The 6,561-nt window shown below is 43.5% G+C and overlaps 1 long non-coding RNA gene across 1 annotated transcript; it reads left to right on the top strand.

Moving 5' to 3' along the window:
* The first annotated feature begins 302 nt into the window (after nt 1–302).
* On the top strand, nt 303–6,211 carry LOC146662848 (uncharacterized). The gene is made up of 2 exons (XR_014912943.1): nt 303–2,199; nt 4,196–6,211. It is a non-coding gene; the product is annotated as an uncharacterized LOC146662848 (long non-coding RNA).
* The last annotated feature ends 350 nt before the right edge of the window (nt 6,212–6,561 follow it).

The following is a 6,561-nucleotide window of genomic DNA, read 5'->3' as shown; positions in this document are numbered from 1 at the left end:
TTGGTCTGTACTGGTTTAAACTGAGAATCTGCTGACTCATGAATTTGTCCCTCTATATAAACTGTTGTACTTGTGAATAAAGTTGAGTCAATTTGGGAAGACAACCTGAAGCAGTCTCTGTTTTCTTGTTCTCCCAAGCTGCTCCCGAGCTCGTACTAACACGCTGAATGGCATGCTTGAATATTACTTGAGAATATATTTGACTGTGTTACAGACTAAGGTACATTCTCTGCTGATAGACGTCCACGCCTCGGAGGAAGCCGATCCACGGATTAGGCCCTGGAAGCCGTTTCCTTCAATTTTGGTGTCAGAAGTGGGATCCTGACGAAGGTAGGCACTCGTCTTTTATTTTATAAGACTGTGTTATGCCTTTCTCAGTGATCCACATAGAAACGGGATACGCTGACGAGGCCTTCTTCAGTGGCCCACATAGTAACAAGTGGGATACGCTGAGGAGCCTTCTTTAGTGGCCCACATAGAAACACAGGAAGTTGCCTGTTGTTTTGTAAATTAAAGCAGAAAGGACACAGGAAGTTGCCTGTTGTCATAAACTAAGAAGTTGCTCACCAGCAGAAAGGACACAGGAAGTTGCCTGGGGTCATAAAACGAGAAGTTGCTCGTTAAAAAGTGAGAAGTTGCTCACTAAAAAGATAAAATTGCTAGCAAAAAATCAAGTAACCTCAGGTGTGCCACAGCAAAATAAAAACTAACTTAAATCCTTCAAGCGTCTAAACCCCTCTGGAAATCACTGACCATGGGTCAGAATAATTCAAAGACCTTAGACGGGTCCGATAAAAAATCAAAATTAACTGTAAAACCAGATACCACCACTTGGGTGGGCCTGATTATAGATATATATTATGTCAACGAATTCCAGGTGTGACTGAATCTCAGCTTATTGAAGAAGTAGAGGAACTAGACCCTAAAGATGACCAAGCAGCCAACACCACCTCGTTTTTGTGGATAAACGATGACAAAATCACAGCCTTTTTTCAAAATCTAAAGAAATTTCTGCTCACAATGTCTAGAGATAAAATCAAACGTTTCACACACTGCTGGACTAATGAGGCATGCACGCCTGAAGGAGGAAATGATCAGATTTTCATAACAACATTCTTAAACAATATTCATCCAGAATGTTCACAACTATTGAAGCTGACTGCCACTGATAATCTCTATGACATGAAGATAAAGAACTTTATCACACTTGTCAAAACAAAAGCTGGTGCAGATCTTTTCCCCAACAGCACGAAGGCTAAAAGTGTTAAGATGATGTTGAATTTTGATGTTGAAGGCTCAGAGGAAAGTGAAAAAATGATGTATGCAGGGGCCCCGCCCCCTCAACAAGCGCAGCAGGGAGATTTCAGAAGGAGAGATAGGAGTGGAGACGCATGTTTTTATTGTGGAAAAATAGGACACTGGAGGAGGGAATGCAAATCAGCAGCACGTAGGTCTCAACCACAAAACACAGGACCAGCTCCTGCCACTAGGCGTCAGCAGAGCTCTTCCAGACAAGGTAACTGGCAACGCAGACAGGAATCACATCAAAATAATGGCCCTTTTGCACTTAGGCAGCAACCTTATAATCCACATTTTAATCCCCACCCATATGATAACGAAAGACTGGACCGACAATAGGGAGGCCCAGGTGAAGACGAGGGACAGTGTGAAGCACTACACACAATTTGCAATTGTCCCGTAACACAGAAAGCTTGCCCACGTTAGATATAGAAATAGGTGAAAAGATTTATTCCTTTTTAGTTGACAGTGGAGCCACTAAAAGTTCACTGTCTGGAAAATTCTATAGTGGGCCTGTTTCCTCTGTGTGCATCAACACCATGGGAATAAACGGAACTCTAGTGCAATGCCCCAAAACTCATTCTCTAAAAACACGCTGGGGCCCAAAACCAGACGAAATTACATATCATCCATTCATAATTATTCCAAACTCGCCTGTGAATCTATTAGGCAGAGATTTAATGGCAAAAATGAACTTGTGTATTTCATTTAACACAAAGGGTGAAATGTTTGCAGACACTGATAACAGCTATGTTTTCTCTGCCCTATGCACCGACACCATGGAGAAGGAACAGCCTCTGTGTCAGCTGGACGCCTCAGCAGAGAATGAACTCAATATCCATCTGACTGGTACCCCACGTCACACACTGTGCCAAACACGTGTACAGACACCACTACCAGGTAACCCCATGCCTGGAAGCCACATATTTGTTTCTCTCACACTGTTCAACAACATGATAACTGCTCACACCAGTGAAGGCCAAACAGTGGTTTTGTCGCATAACTCAGACATAGGCTATGACATTACTGCACCATGTCGACACATAGATCTAACCTACCCCATACACTGTACTATCTTTGCTGTCACATTGCCAGCTGAATATCAAAACATGACATTATGGTCAAGAGGTGAGAATGATGTAGGATTTATCGACTGTACACCTTATCATGCTCAGCTGAAAAACAACAAGCCGGTATATGTCAAGCAATATCCCATTTCCGCTGAAAAAGCCGCAGCCTTAGACATCATCATAGGAGATTTATTGACAGCTGGAGTAATAAAGCCCACAGTATCTCCATATAACACTCCTGTCAATCCTGTGCCAAAGCCTAACAAACCTGGCGTATGGCGTTTCACACAAGACTTAAGGCAAATTAATGCAGTCATTATGCCTCTGCCACCTCTTGTCCCAGATGTTCCCAGCATACTGACATCTATTCCAGCAACAGCCACACATTTTACTGTGGTGGATTTGTGCTCCGCCTTTTTCTCAGTACCTGTGCATGAAGACACACAGCCGATATTTGCTTTTACACATAGAGATAAGCAGTACACATGGACTCGCTTACCCCAAGGCATGGTAGACAGCCCTGCGGCTTTCTCAATGGTGGTACGTGCTACCCTGGACGGCGTCATTCCTCCAGAGGGCTGTACCTTGATCCAGTACGTGGATGATCTCCTCCTCTGTGCTGAAAGTGAAAAACTATGTCAAACTGCCACACATATGCTACTCCAGCACCTCCAACAGACTGGCCACAAAGCATCAGCAAAGAAAATGCAGTACTGTCAGACTTCTGTTCAATATTTGGGATTCACACTGTCTCACGGACAACGTTCCATGACTACAGACAGGGTCAAAGCTGTGACCTCTGTCCCTAAGCCCACTACACAGAAGGAAATGCTGTCTTTCCTAGGCATGGTGAACTATTGCAGACAGTGGATACCAGACTGTTCTTTTCATGACCACATTCTGCGTGAATGCTGCAAAAAAGACAAGCCTCCTCGAATACTGTGGTCAACAGAAATGACTGCCTCTTTCAATGCATTACAGGGAGCGCTGACCTCTGCCCCTTGTTTGGGTCTGCCTGACTACCACTTACCGTTCCACCTGTACGTCACAGAGAACGGCACAACCTGTGCAGGCGTATTGGCCCAAGAGCATGGCTGTGGCTACTGTCCAGTAGCCTTCTACTCAAAGGTGCTGCCAGCAGTAGTTCAGGGGATGCCGGCCTGCCTGAGAGCAGTAGCAGCTTGCTCTATCATGATAAGGGACTGCGAGAAGCTCACACTCTCACATGACACTATTCTACACACCAATCACCAGGTCACGACCATTCTAGCAAACATAACTACACAACATATGACCGCACAACGTCGCTCAGGTTATGAAGCTACACTGACTTCAACAGCAAATCTCACTATAAAAGCAAGCAGCACACCCAATTCGCCAGCACACTTACTCATTCGTATGCTGTGTTCCTCTGACCGACAGGATGGTTCAGACGACCCTGACGATCATGATTGTATGACACGTATACAGGAATCCACAGCACCACGCCCAGACTTAGAGCAGACACCAATACCAGACTCAGTCATTGTTTATGTGGACGGGTCCTGTTCAAAACCAAATGACAACTCATTTCTTTGTGGCTATTCGGTGGTGACATTGCCTGACATCATACTAGAGGCTCACTCATTACCATTTCACTCAGCACAAAAAGCAGAGCTCATGGCTTTAATACGCACCTGTGAGTTACATGTGGATAAGCGGGTAACAATTTACACTGATAGCCGTTATGCATTCGGTGTGGTGCATGACTTTGGCACATTGTGGAGACAGAGAGGCTTCACATCTGCTGATGGAAAATCGATCGCTAATTCTGATCTTGTTCAAAGACTTTTGCAGGCTATACAGCTGCCATCGGCAATTGCAGTTGTTAAAACGAAGGGGCACAGCACGGCTGACACAGACGAAGCAGTGGGAAATGCTCTTGCAGACGTAACCGCGAAAGCAGCTGCTGCCTCACAGCAACCACCCAGAAAGGAAGTATTATCTTTGCCTTTACAGCTGCCACTTGTCGCACTCCCAGACTATTTAGAAGCAAATGTTGACCTAAAATTCATACAAGAGCAAGCCTCTGCCTTAGATTACACTTACTGGGAAAGTAATGATTGTACCTTAGATAACAGAGACGGCTTATACAAAAACCTTGAGGGTTTGATTGCCCTCCCATCTTCACTACTGCCAATCCTTGTCCGCCATTTTCACGGTGTGAGTCATGTCGGACAAAGAGGGGTAATAGGAGCAATAAAATCAAGATTTGTAATCGAGAAAACATCACACGCAGTAAAACGCATATTAGCAACCTGTCTAACATGTGCACGAACTAATGTAGGTAGCTCAAAAGCAAAACATCAGCATTTACCACAACCAGATTTCCCATTTCATACATTACAAATTGATTTTACACACATGCCAGCACAAGGAAGCATCAAGTACTTACTGGTAATAGTGGACCAATTTAGTAAATGGGTAGAAGCTTATCCAACATCAAAAGAAACTGCAGAAGTAGTCTGTCAAAAGTTGTGCAATGAAATAATACCCAGATTTGGAATACCTCACCAAATTAACAGTGATAGAGGACCTTCATTCACATCAGAAGTAATTCAAAAGTGTGCTAAAACTCTAGGAATAGACTGGAAATATCATGTGCCATACCATCCTCAGAGTTCAGGAGTTGTAGAAAGAATGAATAGGACCATAAAAAATCGCCTGACTAAAGCAATGATAGAAACAGGAATGACCTGGATCAAACTACTTCCTCAAATCCTCTGCGAGATTAGAATGACTCCATCCGCAGCAACCAAATTATCTCCATTTGAAATAATCATGGGAAGACCGTTTCCAACACCATGGTCAGCCTCCAGAGGGGCACCGCTATTGGAAGGGGACATAGACACTGCATTGTCTGACTATGTTCATAACCTGGTAGAAACACTGAATAATAACTATCAGAAAGTTTGTCTCTCTCAGCCTCTCCCTTCCACAGATCCAACCCATCCGTGGAAACCAGGAGACGCGGTGTTGGTGAAGTCGCTAAAACCAAGGGCACTCAGGGAGGCCGCGTGTTCCAGCCCCCAGACTGTACTTGCAGTGACGAGAACCAGCATCCTAACAGACGGACAACCTCAGTGGATTCATGCCAGCAGGGTTAAGACCAGCCCCACCAAACCACCTAAGGCGTCGGATCAAGTAGATGACGACTCAGGCGAGCCAGCGCCCGGATCCAATCCACCTACACACGCACAATCGCTGATTAACACACAACGCCTGAAAGAGCCAAGACTCAGAAAGCCCTTTGATCCCCCACCTGAACAACAACAAGGTACTCGAACATCCAGCAGGAACAGAAAGCCTAGAGTACCACACAATGTCTAACCTGATAAAGATAGACTCGTTTCATCCTGATAATGGAAAAAATGAAATGCCCATTGTCATCACACGACGCTTAGGTCTCTCGAACCTGGGACCAGGCCAGGAGACGACTGAAGAACTGTGTTTTTTTATATATTTAGATTATTAATCATATCTACTGCATTAACCTTAGGATTTTTATTTACTATTTTGTATTGTAAACTGCAACCCTGTTCACATTTCTACAAGCCACATTTTGCTGACAATACCTCATGCTCCACTTGGCAAGACACCCACCTAGTACAGCTACTTCAATGTATTTGCAATTAGCACAAATTGATCCTGAGGATGTGCCAGATGTTACCAATGATGATCCTGGTGTGTATATTGAACATTAGGCTGTGAACTATTACATTTTATGATTTGCTTTTTATATTATGTTATTACATTTGTGATTTTTCCTTTCTATTTGAGTTATTATTTTAAAAAAATAATAAAAGAGGGGAACTGTTAGGTATTTTAGTACCATGGGAGCATTTACTGGATATTGTTTTATAGTGACATTATGCAGGAAAACTCTGTCATTCAATAAGGCCCCTTTGTTTTAGTTATTTTTCTCTTTGACCCAAGAATTGATGTGTGAGAATCACAGGCTGGTACAAGGTTGAAATACCACAGAGATCACTCCCTCAGCTACATTAGTTTCTTAATCTTTTAGGAGACGCCTGTTGAAGGCCAGATGGTTTGTTTCAGAATTCACTAATGAAAGAACTCTTTATTTCGTGCCTTGAAAATATGTCGCTGAGATAATCACAATTGTAGCTGAACTGATACACTATACAAAGGA

This window comes from Rhamphochromis longiceps, linkage group LG8 (genome assembly GCF_057381845.1).
Source record: "Rhamphochromis longiceps isolate RC_006_pf linkage group LG8, R_longiceps_female_GT1.1, whole genome shotgun sequence".
Classification (NCBI taxonomy): Eukaryota; Metazoa; Chordata; class Actinopteri; order Cichliformes; family Cichlidae; genus Rhamphochromis; species Rhamphochromis longiceps.
The sequence above is the reverse complement of the archived record's forward strand: the minus strand, read 5'-3'. Positions and strand labels throughout refer to the sequence as shown.